Genomic DNA, 21,646 nt, shown 5'->3' with positions numbered 1-21,646 from the left:
TTATTCATGGTGGGTTTGTGTGTCTACCTATGCAAAAATCAAAAAAAGGCTTTTATTGCTTCAGGTCAGAGCCCACAATAGTTCAGCTGTGATGTATTGGGCACTTTTAAATTTCCATTGACTTGGCATCCTTCTGTGTCTACTCTCAGCTGGTGTCTGGCCTAGTGGAAAAAGTATTTGATTATTTTGCTGATGCAAACATGTTTCTAAAGCAGGTGTTTATAAAGCAAAATGAGAAGTGCATCATTTCTTACTATGGCACCCCAGGAAAGCTTATTCCCTCATCTGCTCACTTCCATGTACATTTTATAACATTTAAAGCTTGTTATGGATTTTTTTTTAATGATACTGCATAGTTTTAGTTGTGAACAGAGAACATAACATGTTGAAATAAGAGTGAGAGTTTCTCCAGAGCTTACTTAAAAAGTAGTGCAAACATTTTTGCACCTCAGAACAGTCTTAGCTGTTCTTCCTGCTGCCCACTGCTCACAGAATCTGAATGATGGTGGAAGTCAGGACCCAAGCCTGTTTAGAAGGTACTCGAGCCCTGAATGTGTTGACACATGGCTAGAACAAGAGCTGCTGATAGATGTTGAAGAGTGGTAGTTAGAGTGAAGGATATCAGGCATCAGTTCTTCTGCCCTTTATCACATCACCGGAAACCAGGCTCTCCTTTTGCAAATTTCAGTTTCCTGGTTAACATGTTCTTGTAAAATGTGCTTGTGATCCAGTTTTGTAGATGGGAATTAACACCTCTGGAGAAACGTACTGCTGTACTTCTGCTACTGTTACTGTTGCACTCTTCATGGTTCTAAGGCAATGTTAGGTATATCCCAAACATACAATGTTTGCTAGGTCTCAAATACCAGAGGAAGAGAGAAGCAATGCACAGCTCAGAATATTGTTAGCAGGACTAAAAAACAGCCATCATCTCTGTCAGCAGGCTAAATGCAGACCAGTCTAGAATGTGTAGCAGCAAGGTTCATGGGTTTAGTAAAGACAAATCAACTATAAGATTCACAGATAAAATGAGGTCATGATGCTAGTGCTGAACTCAGTAGAGACCAGACATTTGGGTATTGAAGCTAATACCCCTTTTGGAGAGGTGGAAAGCTGTGTGTTGCCAATGCAGAATGAAGAAATTTGCTTTACTATTCTAAACAGAAAACTGAACTAATAGTTTGGGACTTGTATCAGAAATTATGTAGCCTTACAAAACCAGAAGGATTTTGGTGCTTTTTTGCTGCTTCTACCAAAACTAAAAACTAAACTTGTAGCAAAATATTTGCAAATAATGTAGCATGCTGCATTAGTAAATATCCCACAAGTATTGTAGCAAAATGTTACTGAAAGAAAAACCTGGAAAGTTTGGGTTTGTTTTTCCTTAAACTCTTGAAATGTTTTGACTTCTCCAAATTTTTGAAGGGTGGTTTTCAGCTGAAAACAAATCTGCCAAGTTTGCATGCATCCAAAAATATTTAATGAGAATTCCTTTTGTACTAATGGTGGGATGTTGCACCTATTTTTAAGTGCTACTGTTTCCTTGATTGGGGAAGTCTTTCTGGTATCACTAGTATGATTTGTAAAGACAGATGGGCTTCTTGATTATGAGGAACTGTGTGCCATCAGAGATGATCTGCCTCTAGACCAAAATATGGATGAGGAGCTATGGACTGAAGCTATAGGCCTCATTGATTTGAATCTGCGTTTAGGTGGAGATACCTGTGCATCAGTTAATGATCATGCTATACACACAAAAAGGGGGAATTCTGGATACAGAAAGAGCTTCTCCATTTGAACACTAGACCTTTAAGGTTTTTTTTTGTTTGTTTGTTTGGTTGGTTTTTTGTTTGTTTGTTTTTGTTTGTTTGTTTGTTTGTTTTTTTGTATGCTAGACCCTTAAACTTATCAGTCTCAGTGATTTGAACATAAACATGAAGAGTGTATATTTTATGAATTGTAGACAACTAAAAAAAATGTCATTGAAGCATGTTTACCTTCCTGTGTAAGTTTGAAGTCTGGAGAAAAACAAGGAGCTCACTACTGGCAGTGGGAAAAATGATTGAGAGCTGCTGGGAGCATGAATCTCCACTGTGTATGATCTGGATCAGACCCAGAGTAATTTCTTGTTGCACAGAAATGGTGGTTTTTTTTAGCTTTTCCTGGTTTTGAACCAAATCTAAAGCCAACCTGCTTGCTTTGTCCTTTGCTGGTGGGTGATACATTTTCTCTGTTTGCTGTCTGAGAGCTCTCAATGGAAAAAAATTACAGTGGTGATGTGTTCATGCTCTTCTCTGTCAAGCTGTTGATTTCATCAACTTAGGTTTTATATTCCAGGCTGTGTGTGAACAGTTGTTGAATGCCTAATAGTACTTCCATTTGCCAAGATCACCTTTGAAATCCAGCTTCACATGAAATCTTGGGTAGCAGCAGATCTATACTCAGTAGAATCTGTGATAGGTGACAAATATTTTGAACTCAAGGCTGTAGTCAGAGTTATCACTGCAGAGGAATTAAATCACAGATTTAATCATCATGCTATTTAATGATAAAGAAACAAAGTAACTTTTTTCATTTTTAAATATCATAAATACGTAGTTTAACTTAAAGGCTAAGAGTGTGGTTTTTTTTCTCTTGGAAAGAAAAAAAAGCTTGAATCATGCAGTGAGATTGCATATAGCAATTTGCAAAGAACAAATAGCTGCAACAGCCTCTGTAACCTGATGATAGTTCCATTTTATAAGGTAAATTGTGCTTTCTGGTGAGATTACTAGTGCCACTCTTCATTACATTGTGAGCTACATGTCCAATCAGCATCTGGACCTTTGCAATGTTCCTCTGGCTTCAGGGTTGCTTCTGACCTCCCAGTCTGGGAGCTGCCAGAGTTTTTTTTCCCCATGCTTTTCCACTTTTACAGACTCCTTTAAAGCTCAAGCTTTCCTCTCTTGAATCCACCCTTCTCAAGTGCTTATTCTGGCAGTCTTATTTGCTAGTCTTAAGATACAAGTCCTACAATTACCTAGGCATCCAAACTGAGGGATGTGCTTTGGAGGTACCTGTGTTGAGGATGCTCTGTTCCCTGGGCTCAGAGAGAGGATACGGCTTGATGATTGCGGCATAGTGGGGCTGGCAGTACACTATTAAAGATTTTGCAGTGCCCATTAGAGTTAAACAAAAAGTAACCAAAATTTTCAGAAGTTTTTTACCTTCATTGCAGTAGGCAAGAAATAGCCAAGGAACCTCAGGACTATTAACAGTGTTAGGTGATGGTCAGGTTACCCACCAGAAGGAACAGGGCACAGCTTCCCCTTGGCTTCTTCTCTGAATGCCAGATGCCTAGATAAGGTTTGGGAATCTTCTGAGAGTTTAAAGCTTGGGATGTTTCAGTCTGAGCCAAGAATTACATATTGGGAGGGAGTTAGCAAGGAAGCAAATTTGTTGCAAAATAAAAATTTCCCTAATTTAAAAAGGTTTAACTTTGATTCTTTTGTCTATAAAGACCAGGCACAATAGTACATTTTGTTTCAAGTCTCAGAGCATTACCCTCCTTGCTTTTAACACAGTATAACCAAAATGCAATGAATGGCAAAGAAGAGAAGCAGGTTGTCTGCTTTTGTCTTGTAACAGCCAGATAACCCAAGAGACAACATGCTCCAGCTCTCTATAAGGCAACAATGATACTTGGCACTAGGCTGTTTCATATGACTTGGTCTCTGCCTCAGATAGAAATCTAATTCCCAGGGCTCAGTGTGTGTTCTGCTGGTATGATGGCACAGAAAGGTGTAGACAAGGAACACTTTTTTTTTACTTCCAATTTTTCTCATTTTAGAAAAAGTACTTTAGGCAAGAAGTTTTTCCACCCTGCTGAGGCAGGATTTGAGTTCTTACTGAAATAAGAGTGTGCTAAAATTCAAAATCTGTAAGCATGCAAATAAGTCTTTTAATTGTTGAGCAATTGCAAGGGGAGTAAACACATCAGTGCTGCAATTAAAGACTCAGTAAGCAGTTGAAAATGTTTTTATAAATTTTCAGGTGCATTCCCAAATGTACAGATATGCCTATTATATAGCATAGTCTTATGATTTCAGAGTATACAGGGCAATCTGACTCTAGTATACCTGGGTAGGTTGAGTATTTGAGTCCAGCAGACAACAGCAAACATGCATATTTTATGCTTGGTACAAATTAGCCATACAATATATCAAATGAGTGCCTGAAGAGAGATGCAGTGTGTTGAAATTAGAATCTAATTGAAATCTGTTTAATCCTAAAACCAGTCAGATTCTGGGCTAGCTTCTTCCCTGTGTCGATCAGCCCAGCTCCATTAAATTCAGTGGATCTGCTCCTCCATGTCTGCTGGGGGAAAGGCCTACTCTGAATATTTTGAGTAAACACAACACAGTTCTGTTAATAGATGAGAAATGCTTTGTGCATTTTTTCTTTAAGTTTACTCTCGCAGTTTATAAAGTAGCTTTGAGCCTGGTCTGGAGACATTTCTACTGGGACAGTGGCTGTTGTGAAGGGCTGCTGGAGAGACCATCCAGGTCTGATAGAAGTGACATTATGGATTCTGTTAGATGCCAGTGGGCATGCGAGCTGCATGTCCTTACCAAGGGTGAGACTTGCACTATGAACATTTTATGAGCCTTCCTATCTTTTAGTGGCTGTAGATTTTGACATTGTACTCAGTCTGGCATTTTGAAAATAACTAGATGGTTTAGAAGCTGGAGAAATATTCCTTGTCAGTAGGATTCAGGGTCCTAAATGAATTAGATTTTTAATAGTTGTTTCTTGAAGCCTGGAGTCCTGAAAATACTTAAAAAAATTTCCTCCTCTGATATGAAAGTGATGGGTACTTTCAAAATATAATGGCTTAATTAGCTGGCCCTAATAAAAGAAAGTCTGTGCATTCTTTCTGTCTGCCAGTTTTAATAACCATAGAGAAGGAAGAGAAACAAAGACTCATAAGCTCATTTGTCCCGTTTGAGTGTGATGAGATCTCAAAATAGAGACCATCAAGCTTCCTGAGAGGGAGCAAATGTCTTAATAGCAATGTAGGACAAACCCTCTTTAATTAGAATAGGAGGTACTGTGAATGTTTGTTCTCTTGTGAGTTGAGTTAGCATTGGGAAAGAACTGAGGTGTAATTGAGTTAGAAATTTGGGCTGAGGTGTTTGAAAGGAAAATAATAAATTTCTCTTGCATCTAGCCATAGAGAATTCCTATGTTATGGACACCACCGCTGCAGTATTTATACTGTCTCTATCATCATTCTAGAGTAAAGAAAAGGGCTTAATGGTTTTTTGCTTCCTATGTGTAAACCTCTTAAATGTGGGTTGGACTGTTTTGGTATCCCTCAATAAGTATCACTTCATTAAGCCCAGGATTTTACTAGATTTGGAAAATAAATCTTACAGATTTTATTTTTGGACATATGCTTCAAAATGAGACTTTTGTTATACCCACACAGGAACTTTCAGAAGCATCTACTAATCACTCATGTCATGTACTGCATGCTCCATGACACCTAAGCAACAGCAAACAGCAGCCTCTGCTTACTTATTTGACTCGCATTCTTGGAGATGAAAATAATCTTTTAATACTGCTTAAAATTATTTATTTATTAATTTTTAATTTTTTTTCAAGGCAGTTAATGAATAAATTATAGCTACAGTGTCTCTTTTCCACCCCAAGGTTGTGTTTATTCTTGAAACACAAAACAAAAACCGAATACATTATTAGTTACATCTTCAGAGTATAGGCGTATATGCTACTCATTAATTGCATCAATTACCGATGTAAAATAATACAGAAATAATTGGACTAAGGGCTTTTGAAAAGCAGAGCCTCTGTTTAGTACTACTGAAAGTCTGGTTTTGTCTGAACCTTAGATGTGTCAGATTCCCAGGGCTTTTCCTAGGGTGTTTGCAGACTGTGCGGGTGTGCTCTGCACACTGCTGTCAGGTGTAACTCCTTCACAGGAGGGGATTTGTTAACTCAGATCTCTGAGGATGCCAGTTTAATCTCTCCTGTTAACTTGTATCCTCCTCTGGCATCTCTGTGCAGTGATACTGAGAGCACTCTACTTTCCATCATTGCTTCCTGTAGTTGCTGCAACTGTGACAGTCATTGGTACTTCAGTTCACTGCTCTCCTTTTGTCTTTTACTGCTTGAGAAATAAAGGAACTGCTTTTTGCTGTAGTGAGATGCATGGAGGTGAGGAACCCAAGATCACCTCCAAGTTACTGCATTAAGATAAGTACCTTGAGTTATGGCACTGCACACAACCAGGAACTGTAGTTGCTTGTAGTTTATTAAGCTGCTATAGGAAGCAAAAATTTGGTTATAAAGTTTTTTCATTACTTGACTGCAATAATTTTCTGCAGTACTAGCAGGCTTGTTGTCTCCTGTTTATGCGCTAAATCCTATTTATACTAATGAGAGATTCAGGAATGTAAAGCTCTGAATGTGATGATATGAAAGCATAATATAAGAACCTCAACAGGAAAGGTGCTTCAGGTGCCAATGAAATTAGCTGGTGTTTTTAAAATTTTTAATAGTCTGATCTGCATGCTTTGTGTAGGGAAACCTGCATGGCCCATTGGCAGATGGAGAAATAATGTGGTATTTGAAGTATTAGTTTATTAATGAATTAAAATAAACTTCTTTAGCTTCATATTTGCAGATAATATTGTACACATCAGCGGTTGCCACTTATCAGACAGAGGGGAGAAAGAAAGAGAAAGTCTGATTTAGTTTCTTGAAGTTTATTTTCTACAATAAGATAGTAGAAACAGCTGGTATATCATGAAACTTCATTTGTGACTAGTGAATTAATTGTGATAGGTGTCAGAGTGATCAGTCTCCTAATCTACAGTGAAATTTTGATCTGTCAAACAGCAGTGTGAGCTCCAGTCTTGGAATTGTCACTTAATTTACTGATAAGACAGTCAGCAAATCACATTTAGATCTGCAAAAATAGGAGGTAAAGTAAAACTATTCCAGTCATTTGACTGTCCAGGGTTCTTCCAAATTAATGTGTCTAGAAAGAATTCTTAAATTATGTCAGGTGAAGCCTAGCCAGGTAGAACTCTATAACATGAAATGATATACCAAATGGCACCAGGCCCAAAAGCCAAGTTCATTGAGATATGCTGGATATACCAAGCTTTTTATTCTAAGGAGAATTATTCCTCCCACTTGGCCAAAAATGTCTTTAATGCGCAGGAATTCTGTTATCTGATCACTTATACTTGTTTGTAGAGAGCTCTTAATATTCTGACTATGCCCAGTGTCTTTATATTGGCATAGGTTTGAAATATAATTTATCTTAGGCATGATATGGATGCCTAGGTATCACTTATCCAATTACATCATTGCAGGCACCTTCTGTGAACGTTCAGCACTTGGGAGAACCCAGACCTTACAAGCATCTTCCTGGAGACTTGTAATCAGACACACACAGAATGGAGGAAATATTTTGATAAAATGATCACCAGTAGTCAATAAACTTTGTAGATTTACTGCTTTGATCTACATGCAGTATTTGGAAATATATATTAAGTAAGAAGCATAGCTCTGTAGAAAATCTAAAGTTCAGAAAGTAAAAAGGAGTTAAATGTAGGACCCACTTCTTCTTGACGTTTACTGAATTATATTTCCAAAAAAGAGTTTTCAGTATTTATTAAATATATATTTGGGGTTTCTTTGGTAACTCCTATTGCCCTTAGGCAATTAGATTACATAGTCAACATCTTTAGGTTTTTTTCAAATACAAGTCCTACAAAATGCTAAAAGTTCTTGTATTGAAAATTTTTTTAACCTCTTATCTCTGCTAATTCCAAGAAGCTTTATGGATGTGAAATAAATCAGTGCAACAGTAATTCTTTCACAAATGGAGGATAATTTTTTAATGACAATTCTTTAGGGATTATTCTTTTAAGAGAAGCTGAACAAAAAGATATTAGAGAAGCTATCTTGTTCTGGAGGGATTGCAGTAAATGCTGATAAATTATATCATTAAGATGGGGAATCCGTCCCAGTGGAGCTTCCTGCCTTACTGAGTTTGGAGCCTGTATATTAGACCTATGTTGTTTTGGTTTTTTTTTTTTTTAATCTTTCCTTGAACTTGAACAAGGTGTGAGTATGGACTTTCAGAATGAACAGACTGAGCTTCTGCAAGAACTGAGGCTCTGCTTTCAAGCTGCTGCAGGATAAATGATGCCCCAAGTTCCTCAACTTTCCACGTTTGAGAGGTCCAGTCTTGCAGATACCTGAAGCTTACAGTTCACCTTTTCATGGGTGTATGTTAAGGGAATCAAAAAGACACAGGTCAAAAATACATCAGTCTTCATGTAGGTTGCCCAGGAAATACATTCTGTCTCCTCTGTAGAAGTAAATAAATGCAGACATGTGTGTTTATCTGTGATTATTTGAGGATATGCTTCACTTCTCCCTGTTGGGATGTTCTTCAGAAATCACGTTGCTGCTCAAATGTGCTGGTTTGATTCCAGTTGTTTGAAACAACTCTGTCTCTTCTGTTTCTGAGGAAATGCTGTTCCTTCTGTGTTGGGGAAACAGTTCAGAAATATACAGATTGTGAACAATCCTGACTTACTTCAGCTTAGGTTAATGGCTATTGAGGCCTAGTTACAGGTTTCTAAAAATGAGCTAATGGGAAAGAGATAGCTAATTGGCATCGGAAGAGAAAAATAATTATGTGAGAAGAGTGATTCCATGAGAATGGAATGTGTAATTGGAATACAAAGCCACCTGCATGATATGATTGTGTAAACAAGGCTTCTCTATATAAGTGAGTGCAAATCATTAATAAATGATTTCATACGATCATATTGATGTGTACATGGAATCAATCCTTAAGCCTCTGCAGACTTTTTTCCCACACTTCTGGATCCACCTTCTTGAATAAAACCTTGTATCAGCCAACCTAAAAATACTCCCTCAGAGATTTACTCTGTAATCTCCATGATCTGATATAGCTTTTATTGGTAATGAATTTTGTATTCATGGAAGGATTTGATAATACAGGTATTTCATGAAATCAAGTAGAAATTTGTGGGTTTAGATAGCCAAATTTCCCAAAGAATCACAAGAGCTATTAATAACTCAAATTGGTGGCTGCTTAAAATGTAGGAAGTTCAAATGACATGCTTTTTTCACGTCATTGGGACTATCACTGTTTTATGAGTTTGAGATCTAACCAACATAATCAGGCAGTTCTGCATAATACAGGTTCACTGGTTCATACTTCTTATGAAAACAGTCAATCTGCCTTTCTAATTTAATTTTACATGTAGCTAATCTTTTATTAGATTAGTTTAGGGTTTTATTTAGCACCCTTTTAGGCTGAATATTGGTGTGAGGCTTTCAGATTATGTCAGGAAAACCGTGAATTTGAATAGTGTAGCTAATATCCTACACCTGCTCCTTTCATCCCCTGCCCCACTTCAGCCCTCCTCCTTTCATAAATATCTAACATAGTATTTTATTAAAGTCTCACAACAAATATTTTAAAACCAGTGGATTTAAAAAATGGCTTTCTTTTTAAAATACCTGCTCAGTATCAGTTGGTAAAACTGAAAGGATTGAGAAGAATAATTTCAATTGACCGTCATTCTCTTTGACAGAATGTCAGACAGCATAGAAGTAATATCTAGTAAATAAAAATGGTGTTTAAGACTTCAATTCAGCATCCTCTGCTTGTTTGGAAGCAGATTTTGATTTTCTTAAATTATTTGTTAGAATATGTAACCTTGAGTGGCTGCTGAGAAGGCAGAAAATTAAAACATAATCAGCTTTCTGTCTAGATGCCTGGAAAATGAAAGACAGAAATAGGACCTGGTGTATAGAATGAAGAGCACTTCAGCGACAAAGCCCAGGGAGCGGAATGGAGTGTAGCCTTGGGAAAACAGCTCTGGGCTGCCATATGTGGAATTTCTGGGGACTTATGGTGCCATAAAGAAAAGGAATGAGCTTGAAAAAATTAGTACAAAATACCTGGTGCAAAAACCTTGGAAATATAAAAGCAAGATAGTGAAGGCATCCTTCTTTGGAAACTAAGGTAAATTCCAGTGTTATGTTTCAGAACACAGCCCAGTCAGGAAATAATAATATTCCACAACCATTTTATTCTCCACTCTAATTTTTATTTTGGCTGTAGTATTCTTGTTAGAGAGCTGTCTGTATAGGATAATTCTAATTGTCAGTTTAATGAGAATATTTCTATTGTGAATTACTGGCTCTTGTTTTCCTCTCGCTGCTTGGAGGAATTTGCAGGTGAAGTATCTTGCTCAGTGTGTTTCTGAGCAGAATACCTTTATTTCTTGTAGATAACAATTAGCACACTTGGTTCTTTTTTTCATTTGGTTCCAGTCTAAGGGCATGGAGGTTCCTTGACACTTCCTCAGCTCTTGGTGCTGGCATTTTTGCCACTCTTGAGAGACAGAGTTCATTCCCTCTCTCCTGGAGTTTCTACCTGATTTATGGCTGGATTTTTTTTTACTTCTACAGAAACTGAGCCTCTCTTCTAGCAGATTGCATGTGAGCCATAAATGCAGTCAAGGATGGACTTGTTATAAATCTCTGATTAAAAAGCTATCTTTTCATGTTGTTAAGCGTATGGTCAAATTAGAGGTCTTGGCCTTAGTTCAGAAAACAATGTGGGTTTCAGAATTGGGCAAATCTCTTTAATATGGATGAGATACAGGAGCCTTATTAACATTAAAGACTAAGAATTTGAATTTAATTTGGAATTTGTTTGGGTTATTTTTTTTTAGAAAACTAAACTTTACTGCAGTGTAGATTCAATAAGTCTAAAACACTTACCTAAATTAACAACCAAAAGACTAATGCATATGCAGCTTGCAAAGGCTCATAAACTCTTCAGCTAATTTAGTAGGATGCTCTATCCTGCAACCTTATTAACAATAAAATATTTTAAATAAACTCCAATAAAACTATTGCAGGGTTTCTCCTGCTAATCCTTACAGCTGTTGTCAAACTGCCCCTATTAAAGTAATGGCATTTTAATGGTAATATGCATGCATGCACATAGTCAAATACTTCATTGTACAATTATACATGCCTTTTCCTAAGGAGGTCACAATTACTAAGGAAGTGTTTGCCAGCTGCTACGTTGTAGTGGTATCTGTGAAACTACACATTTTCCTGTTGACAAAAGGTAGCTAAAACCTCAAAGTATAGAGATGCTTTTATATAAGGTGAAAATATCTTGTTATAAATAGTAGCATTGCTGCAGTGGCTGTGTTGCCTGCAGACTAATATATCTATGTCTGCCTGCTTCTAGTAGCTGCTGGCTGGTGGTTTGATGGCAGCACTTCTGTGGATATAGTGTCTTTAAATCAGTCTAGAATGATTGGAACCACCTTTTGGAGGTGCATTGCTGGCTGTAGATAACTAGCTTACTGTAAAAGATAGCTATAAAAAAAAAGATACCTATATTTAAATGTAACCCACCCTTCAGGAATTGTACAAGAATGTAATGATTGAACTACTGAGTTTTGGAGTGTCCAAAAATCTCCTGTTTCAGTGGTTAAAGGGGGTTTGCCTTTTAAATTTTAGTTACTCTCTGACTTCAAGCTTGGGGCTGTATTACTTAATGTATCTGCAGTTCAGGTTGGAAAGGGACCTCAGGAAGTTTCTAATTCAGTAGAAAGAAAGGTCAACTGTAAGATCAGGACAAGTTCATCAGGGCTTTATGCCTTTCAGGGTCTTGAAAATATCCAGGGTTTGCTTTTCCTGAAGTGCTGCTGTAGTTATGTCCATTGAGTGTTATCCTCCTGCCATGTATCACTGCAAAAAAACTGGCTCTGTGTCTTCAAGAAACCTCATCACAGGTACTGCTAGGTTGCTGCTACATTTCCTCCCAAAACCTACGCTGAACAAGCTCAACTCCCTCACCTCCTTCTCACTGGTCATGTACTCCAGAAACCAATCATAGTGGTGGATTTCTCCTGCTTTTGCTCCAACTTACTGATGTCTGAGTTGTGTTGTAGGCCCCCAAATTGGATGCCATATTCTAGATGTGGTATAGCCGTCGCTGCTCTTGATGTACCAGCTGTGCAGCTCATTGTTAATGCTGCCCAGGATGCTCTTGGCCTTCATTGCTGCCAGGGTTTCTTGCTGATGTACCACCAGGTCAGTGTCTGCTCAGACCTTATTTTCCTTCTCCACAGTGCCTTGTGAGGTGTTCCTCCTTCCCAGGCATGGGACTTGGCATTGGTCCTTGTTGAATTTCCCTGTTGTCTCATTCTACTGTCCTCTGCCTCTGGACAGCAGCCCTGCCCTTGAGTGTATCTATCAACTGCTTTCCCTGACACCACTGCCACCAAATTGGTGCCTTGTTCAAGCTTGATGAGAGGGGCCTCCATAGCTTCCTTCCTCTAGGTCACAGATGAAGATGCAAAGGAGGACAGATCCCATGGTAGGTTCCAGGTTCCACTCTATCTCCTGGTAGAGTATGATCCATGGATCTCTGCTCTCTGTGCTCACCCATTCTACCTTTCTATAGCCATGCAGCTGTCTACATCGATAGACTGTTACACTCAGATGCATGGCTGTATTGAGTGTGTCAACAGCTTTGCCAAAGTTTCTGTAAATAATACCTACTTTTCTCCCATTGTCCCTAAATCCATTCATTTTCATGTTAGTCAGGAATAGCTTACTATTGGTAAATATTCTGGTGCTTTTGAGTACCTTCTTCAGTGTGCTAGGTATGTGTTCCAGGAGGACCTCCTCCAGCAACCCTCCTCATTTATATTTACTTCAGTGTATTCAGGTTATGCCCAGGTTTTTTCTGAATCTATAGGTATTAAACTTAGTGTTTACACTTAGACAACCTAGAGCTCTTTGTATCCTGTATAAGTCACTGTGACTGCTTATAGTCCTTCATAAAACTAAAAGCAAATCTTTTGTTGAACACTACTAACTCATGTTGATTTGACTTACCAGCTGATTATGCTCTTATTTTCAAATTCCAGTGAATAATTAAAATGAGTTTTATGCAGTAAGCTTGTGAATCATGCTGTTCTGCTTAGCAACTAAAATCATTACTTTTAAAGTCTCAGATTTGATCAATGCAGCGTTCCTTGGGGTACTGTTTATTTGACACTTCACCCTGTCATTGTGCATATCAAACAAAAACTGCATCTACTACTAAAAAAAATGTGAGTATGTTGTAGATTTTCCATACCCTATGGTGTTCATTTGTACATTTTTATTATGCATCACATATCCTGGATTCAGCAGTAGACTCATTCTGAACTTCTGGAATTTAAAATAGAGGTCCTAATATTTTCCTGTGAATAAATCAGATGCTCTCTGCTCATAAATCAGGTGTTCTCTGCTCTGTGTAGTATCTTCTTAGTGTGGTACATTAACCTGAATCACACTGAAGAAAAATCCTGCCTCCAGATTTCTGTTGGTTTTGTTGGTTTTGTGGAATTTGGTTTCTATTTGTGTCCTGCCTCTCCATGTCCTGTGGACCAAGTTTCCTGGAGTGGGTCAGTCGTAGTAATGCAGCAGGGTGCAATTTGGAAAATCTGTGCACTTACAGGTTGTCTTGGTCCCCAATTATGTCTCCTCCCTTCTGTATTCTTAAATTCCTACTATCTTCTCAATGTGAGCAAAACCAGGTATCTTGCTTCTGGGCATGGCTGCCCCATCAGCAGGAGCTGTAGTTTCATGCTTGGTGCTTTGTTACCAGGAGGCTGTTGGAGGCCTGGAACTGGCAACCAAACCTTATTAGGTATTTAAGTGTGGAGACTGGAGCCTAAGAACCCACCATGTTAGTGAAACTTACCTATGTATGGGGCAAGAGAGACAGACCTCCCAAGTTGTTTCAATGCCTATGTTATTCTGCAGTGGGTGGCAGGGGACAGAGTGGTGGAAAGCGATGTTGGGTGTCAGTTTCAACTACTGTCTGCTTCCAGCTACCATCACCAGTTGCACCATGAGCAAAAATACTTTACATATTTGTTCTGTCATTTAACACATGAAGTACATTTTTGATTGTTTATTTTGCCTGCTCTAAATTCAGGACATGTATGTCCTTGATGGCTGCTGCTCAGTCAGTAAGCAACAGTGCCTGAGGAGGCAGATAGGAAGTGAATCTCTATTATCACAGCCATTATCACAGGGTGACCATACTGCGTGTTTTCAGCCTCATGCAGACACTCAGAGGAAATCTGCGAAGTCTTAATCATGCTGTTTGAGCTTTGTTTGTGTGACTTCTATCCTGTCTTCTCTAACACTTAATACAATATGTGTGTCAATGTAAGATACCCATTGGCAAAAAAAATCATCATCAAGTACCGCTTATATGACTTGCATAAAGTTTTGATCTGCATGTTTAGTTTGCAGATGCAATGAAGAGTTGATACTTTTAATACGGATTCTGCTGCACTGCATCTGCTTGTATGGGACTTAAAAAAAAGAAAAAAAAGTGGAGAAAATGAAGAAAAATAACAGGAAAATATGTTAGAAAGTATTTTCTTGGAATGCTAGAAGGAATAATTCATCAATGTCAAACCAGAAAATTTCTGGTCCAACAGGATTTTATCTCTGATTTAAATTTGTCTTTGTAAAGTTTGTCTCCTATAAATCAAAGCATGTTTTTTTTCTTGACTAAAAAATATTCTGTCATAGTCATGGTCATTTTGTTTAAAAGTTCAAAGTAAAAGAAAAAAACAAACTAACAGAAGACTTAATGAGAAATCAACAAAAATTTAGAACTGTGTGAAGTCTTGGTGTCATTTGTTGGAAGCAGGCAATGTCTTTTACTGAAAAATACTGAAAATATGATCATAGATCAGTGATTATTATTGGTGATAGTTATGTAATTGTTACTATTTATGATAGCACATTTTTTAACTTATGTTTTAAACTACTTTCAATGGAGTGTGTAACTGCTAAAAGTCAAAAGGGCTTCTCCAGATATCTGTGGTATCACTCACAGTGACAGACAAAGTGGTATTAGGGCTGCACTGAGAGGAATTTAATAATCAATAAAAGGATATCTGTGATATCCATGGTCCTAGCTTAATATGACTGAAGAAGCCTGGGATCTCTAAGCAGGAGAAACACGCAAGGTGAGTTTACATGTTTTAGACTGATCAGGTTAAAACCTGAAACGGAAAGATTTTTTTCTGGCTGCATCTGGAGTCATGATAAAAAAGGCAAATACATAGCTAAGACAAGGAATCTAGGGTTGTATGTTCTTATGTATGCATTGATGAATAAAGTGCAATTTTAATTTCAGGTTTGAATATCAGTTTTGATACTGAGTCGTAACATATCAGTGAATTTATCTTTGAAATAAAGTCAGGCTTCAGTGAGCAGTCTGTGATACTAACATTTTCAACACGTTTTAAATTTTTTTTTCATTTAATTCTTGATTTCTAAAGCTGTATAACTGCTGCTTTTGGCAAGCTTACTCCAAAAAAAAAAAGTCACTTAAGCAGAACTTCAAGCTCACTACTTTAGTAGTATCCTTCATAAAACCTCAGAAGAGTTTATCTGCTGCTTACGTTAATTTCTTGTGTGCTTAGTTTCAGTGTCAACATACATATATTTTAATTGCATCTTTTTTTCAAAATAGGCTCTGTCATGCCTAAGTTGAATGATCTGTCTGTTATTTGGTGATGCTGGGTTTCTAACTCTTTGGCTTCAAGTATGTATTTGAATTTGCTAAATAGTCAGTTTTCAGGTGGAGATTTCCATGTCTTTTTAAAAATGTGGTTTTGAGGAGTAAATATTAGAGCTCGTATCTCTCTTCCTTTTCCCTACTAGTATGTAATATACATTTTTATTCAAGATAGACAGGAAGATATCCCTGAAAAATCAGTAGTAGCACTGGAGTCTGATAGTTTTGCCTCTGATGCTTTTTGTCAATCTGTCTTTAATAATGTACAGCTGCAGACCAGTTGCTCTCTATAGTATGACTGTCCTCATCACTAGAAGGTGGTGTCTTACTCCTTGCACCTTTGACCAGTCTAAATGGAAACATCTTAAGAATTTCAGTTTGTAACATAGGTAGTGTACAGACTCCAAGGGTTAGAGTACACATGAACATTTTGATATTCAGGTGCAGAAGCACAGGTGTTGCAGAGGATGCTTAGTATTAAAAGGACACATATCTGGAAATAGTGTTGTTTAAATATATTCCAAAACTGATTCATTGCAGCATAATTATAGTTTTGTAGGCAGTTGATTTCAATCTATTTTGGGACAGTAGTAATGCTGGAGTGAATCAGTGCCATAATTATTTTGGGAAAAAATACTATGCTAGTAGTTCTGGAGAATTTATTCTGTATGAGTAATTTCTGTTCAGGGAGGGAATTGTACCTTTCTGTATACATCTATATAAATTCCATCTTGCATACGGAGAAATGTTTCTTTTTAGATTTCGATAGGGAAGAATTCTTTTCCTCTGTAAATAGCAGATGTCTCAAATAAGTAAGAGAATTCTGTCATGCTGTTATGAGACAGAATCCTAAAAAAAAAAAATCTAAAAGTAAAAATTTGCCACCACCTTTTATAATTTTTTTTTTTAATAAGCAGTTTCATGTTCTTAGCATTTTTTCAGTGACAAAGAAGAGAGGGCAACATTTGGGGTGCAAGCTAATCAAGCATATGACATTGTCTGTTAGTAAGGAAGAAATTTTAGTTGTTACATTAATTGCTTTAGAAACACTAGCTTTTAATGCAGCTTCTTTGGGGTATTTGAGGTTTTAGGTTCAAAATATTTTAATTTTTTCTCAAGCTTCATTAAGGTGTATAAGGTGTCTAGTTTCTTAATTAGCATAAAAATGCAAACAGATAAGTGCATGGTAACAATGCTGTCATAAATCTCAGAGGCTTGAGGTGTTATTTAGGTTTTTTATTTAAATTGCCTGCAGTATATAGGCAGGCATTAACCATAATGGAAAAATACAGAAAAAAATGTTGCAATTATATTAACATAGCACAGAGAAATATTTAAACCCCAATGAGGTGTGACCTCTGTATCACTTGTCATCTAAATATTCTTCCCAAGTATCCATGCAGAAATGCAAAATCTTCCTCTATATTTATTAAAACCATAACTTGCTGTAAAAAGACAGATGTTTCAGGAAGAATCGGGAAAGATACATGACTAATTGCGACAAGAATGTATTTGTTTTTAATGTAAATCTACCAAGTGCCAAAGGTCTATTTGCCACAGAATTTCAAACATTTATCTCTGCTTGCAAGATGTGGTCAAAGATCTAACATATTGCTGTCTATATCACAGCAAGGCAAGTAAACAGATTATAACAGTATCATCTGATCACAGAAACAGAAAGAGCTACCTTATGGACTCCAGTATGAAAAGGCTCCAGAATGAGAAATTATGTACTTAGTGTATGCAGAGTACTGGTTGGAGCATTAGTGTGGCATTAAGTATAATGTTGGAAACCTAAAGAAAAAGTATTTTCTCATTACAACAGAGGCATGTAACAAAATAGGAAAACTGAACATTAAAAGAAACAACAATATCAGTACAAGCAGGTAAAGAAATTTGAGAGCAGAAGGAGTGGTAGGGACCTGTTTTATCTAGGGATGTTCTAAGAAGCATTGATACAAGGCCTGCAGGGACAAAAAAAAATTAAAAAATCGCAGTGAACCTCAGTCTCGGTGTGAAGAGTAAAATGAACCATTCCCACATAATACTGTCAGCCTTTGTCTTTATTTACATAGGAATGAGAAAGATGACTAAACCCTGACCTTATTAGTCTCTGCCTATGCAAAGATTCATCAGACCTGCAGAATCATGACTTTGCTTGATTTAGTAATTGCTAAAATAGTGTTTTTAATACTGAGCCTAAATAGAAGTAAGAATTAAAAAACAAAAAGCAAAACCTGAAGCAAGGAAAAAAATTAACTCTAAGCCATCTAACAGTAATAAGATACTAATAGACCTTTGTGGGCACCAATATGCACATTGTCTCAGTAAATATTACAGGTGGGGTCATGACTAAAGCACAAAGAATTCTCATTATTTTTCAGCTAGAAAAGTGCAGTTTGTTTCTTTTTTTCTGAGAACAATGCCAGATTGCATGTGGAAAGGAGATACTGATAACTTAACTTCTATCATTTTGTCATCATTGTATCAATAGCCATTCCTGCAGAGTTCAGATAAACTGCAAGTCAGAATTAAAATGTTTCCTTCGGTTGTAGGAAAGTGAAAGCCTTTCTTTGGTTATGAAGCCTTCTCTGGTTGAAGGACAAATAGATGAGGGTCCATGACATGCAGGAAATTGTATTGTGGCTAATTTTGTGCTTTTTGATTTTCAGTAAAGGCTGTGATACATTGTGATATTTCATTACATCTTGCCATGGTGATTGCTCATAACCCACATTTATGGCCATGTATACTTTTCATATTTTGTTACCACCTGTCTTCCTAACAAGTAACGTAATTTGAAGTTTTCTATTTGACAAATTAATTGAAGATGTTTTCTCTCGTGTTTTATGTTTGCTATCAATTGTTTGTCACAGTTCTTTGATGTTTGTAGATGAGTGTGTTGTGTTAGCCTTTGGCACTTCATGTTTTTATTCTGCTTCCTTTAAAGCATACATTCAGATTTCCATGTGCATATGTAAAGTGCAAACAAAAAATGGAATTGGAAACAAAAGTGGATTGGGTATCCAGAGAGTATTAATGACTGTGTATAAGCAGTATAATTTACTTATATGTACCATTTTGTAGCCTGCTTACAATTGGGAGAAACAGAGAATAGTCTGTCAGACAAAAACACTTTAAAAGCAAGTCCTATGTGATGAAGTCTTAAGGATGAGATCAAGATGAAATTAATGGACGTAGGTTTTGGTAATGACATAGGTGTTGGTAATGACTTTGTGGCCACTATAGCTCATTCTAGCTAGTATTTAAATAATGTGCCTAATATTGAGAATGCACTTAAGCATTTCCCTTCTGGGTGTTTGAATCTCTGCTTGCTTCTACAAAAATTAATGATCTGTTCTTCCTTTAGACCCTGAATGGGAAATCGCATTAGGGCCTGCTCATCCAGCTCTGTCTTGACAGCAGCAGAGTGAGGTCATAAAGAAGCTGCAGTTAAATAGTCATTTGCAAAGAAAGATCTAACGGTAAACATAGAAATGCTTCTAATCCAGTTAAAAAGATGCATGTGCTTTCTGCATGGGTTGTTCTTGGCTTAAAGGTGTTATGATCTGCTTTAAAAACTGCTAGTTTACTTGTGCTTTGGGCAGAAAAGAGAATTAGGAAGCAGGAGAGAGGACATGGAAAAATTGTATAAAGTTGTTTGAATTTACAGTCAATATAATTGAGTGATAAGCTGCATCTCATGAAGCATCTCCTGAGAAGAAGAGGTACTGTGAAAAGAGAGGAAACCACTGGACTCTTGTGCATGCATTCAAAGTCATAGGTACATGCTTCCATTTTAATGTCCACATCTCAGGTGGGACTGAGCTGAGAGAAGGTGTGAGGAAAGGCAACAGAACTGATGTTGGGTTTGTTATCAGCTGCTGTACCAGGAGGCTCTAGGAAGGCTGGTTTGGCACATCTGTTTTAAACAGCATGAGGCTGAGAAAAGGTAGGACTGAGATTTACAAACTATGAGTTGGTGAATGTAGCAAATGTAAAGCTTTATTGCTTGGGGTGTTTTTTAAAACTGTTACTTATAGCAGTTAAAGGAAATATTTCATTACCCAAAGGGTTAGTGGACAACTGGAATTTGTTGCCAGAGGAGGACATCAGACAGCAGGTCAAGAGATCTATTACACACATTAAGGAACAGCAGGTTTACAATCAGAAACAGGGAGGGATGTACCCTCCTTCATCCCAGTGCTAGCAGCTGTGGATGCTGGGGAACTGCGAGGGCAACCAACAGCAGAGTGTGCCAAGGTATCCCTTGAATATCATCTGCTGCTACCACATATAGAAGAATGGAGGAGTTGGGAGGATGACCTGTATGGTGTAATGTAGCATTTCTTGTGTATGTAGTTTTTGTTTTAATTGGATTTAAGTCTAGCTAGGATGGATACCAGTAATAATCTGTCCAGGGCAGAACAGATGTGTGTCTGGGATAATTTATTTTACTACATAGACAGCTTTTCCATCTTAGAGTGATAGCCTTGACTCATTTGTGTAGTCTTCAATCTTTTTCCTGTGCATGAGTGAAATGTTAAACTGTAGCAACTATTTTACCAGGTGCCCTTAGGAAAATTGTAAGAAAGTGTTTTTGTTATGGATGCCAGTTCTGAGGATGCTCTAACATTTATTTCCCTTACGTGAAGGGAATTAATTATTCTTTCAGCTTGGTCAGAAGGATAAAAAAAGTATTACAGACTGAAGGTGAATAATTCCTGATTCTCAACAAAACAGGAGGATGTTTGCAAAGGATATGTTTGGTTTTCTTCTCCTCAGTAGCCTTGTGCTCTTGAAGTTGCCCTTATGTGTACAACAGGTTAATCTGCCTTCTTCCAACCCTTTAGACACGTCCTACCCCTTTGCCATGGCAGCCAAGTTGTGCTCCAGGGGCTACTGCCTGCCTTAATTTATAGATTTCTGTGATTCTGCAAATTTTTAGAGGATATTAATTAATATTAAATGATAGAAAATAAGATAGAAGAACATAAAACTACGGGAAACTTTATAGCTAGAAAGTACAAAGAATATCATCAAGATCTGTTACTTTCACTGTTAAAATGAACAATTAGTAGATTTTAAATTTGAGCTTTAGAATTCTAAATTATGGATATACCCTTAGAGAAGAAAAAGGAATGAAAAGATTTACATACAGGGTTAAAAACAAATAACTGAGGACCTCCTTCTCCTTTTCACAAGTCTTGTGTCCCTGTGGTCACCTAAATTTGAGGCATTACACTTTGTCTCGTTTTTCCTCAAAGCAATGTTACTACCTCAGGCAATGCAAGTTTTTTCAGCTGCCCCTTAAATCACTGGGCATCCTTCTGTTTATTCTTGTCTGCCTGAATTAGTTCAATCTTATCAGAAGCCCAGACAGATAAGATCACCACCTAGATCAGAGCCTCAAAACACTTATACTGACACTGCATTTCAGAAAGCACATAAGAAGCTATCACAAATAGCAGCAGAATTACAACACAGAATTCTTGTTACTGTAGGAAATTAAATAACAAAATCTGTAAGTACATCCATTATTGACAGCAGTAAATCTGTCTAATGCATAAACTCTTTCAAAAGATATATATATATACACATATATATATGTATATAAATTTTTTCTAATATATTCACATCCCCAAATTTCTCTGCTCAAATCTCAGGCCTGCTGGTATGTTTTCCTAAAGAGTTAAGATCTACTGCTTCCCTTTAAAGATGCACATGAAATAAATACCTTTTGTCTGGCAGGAGATTAGAGGCAGTGCCACCTGGGAGAAGAGGCAGCCTGGCCTTCTAAGACCTACACTGCTCTGATGGGCCATTCTTGCTCTCTCATCAGTGAAAGAGGTGGCTGCTTTCAGGTTTGCTTTCAGGCTGTTGAGACAAGTAGCTGTCTCTCCTCCTGCCTAATGTGTTATAGCTGCACTGATAAGCAGCACTGTATTCAGGTAAGCAGAGTAC

The sequence above is a fragment of the Calypte anna genome, chromosome 3 (genome assembly GCF_003957555.1).
Source record: "Calypte anna isolate BGI_N300 chromosome 3, bCalAnn1_v1.p, whole genome shotgun sequence".
Taxonomy (NCBI): Eukaryota; Metazoa; Chordata; class Aves; order Apodiformes; family Trochilidae; genus Calypte; species Calypte anna.
This window is presented reverse-complemented; position numbering follows the sequence as displayed.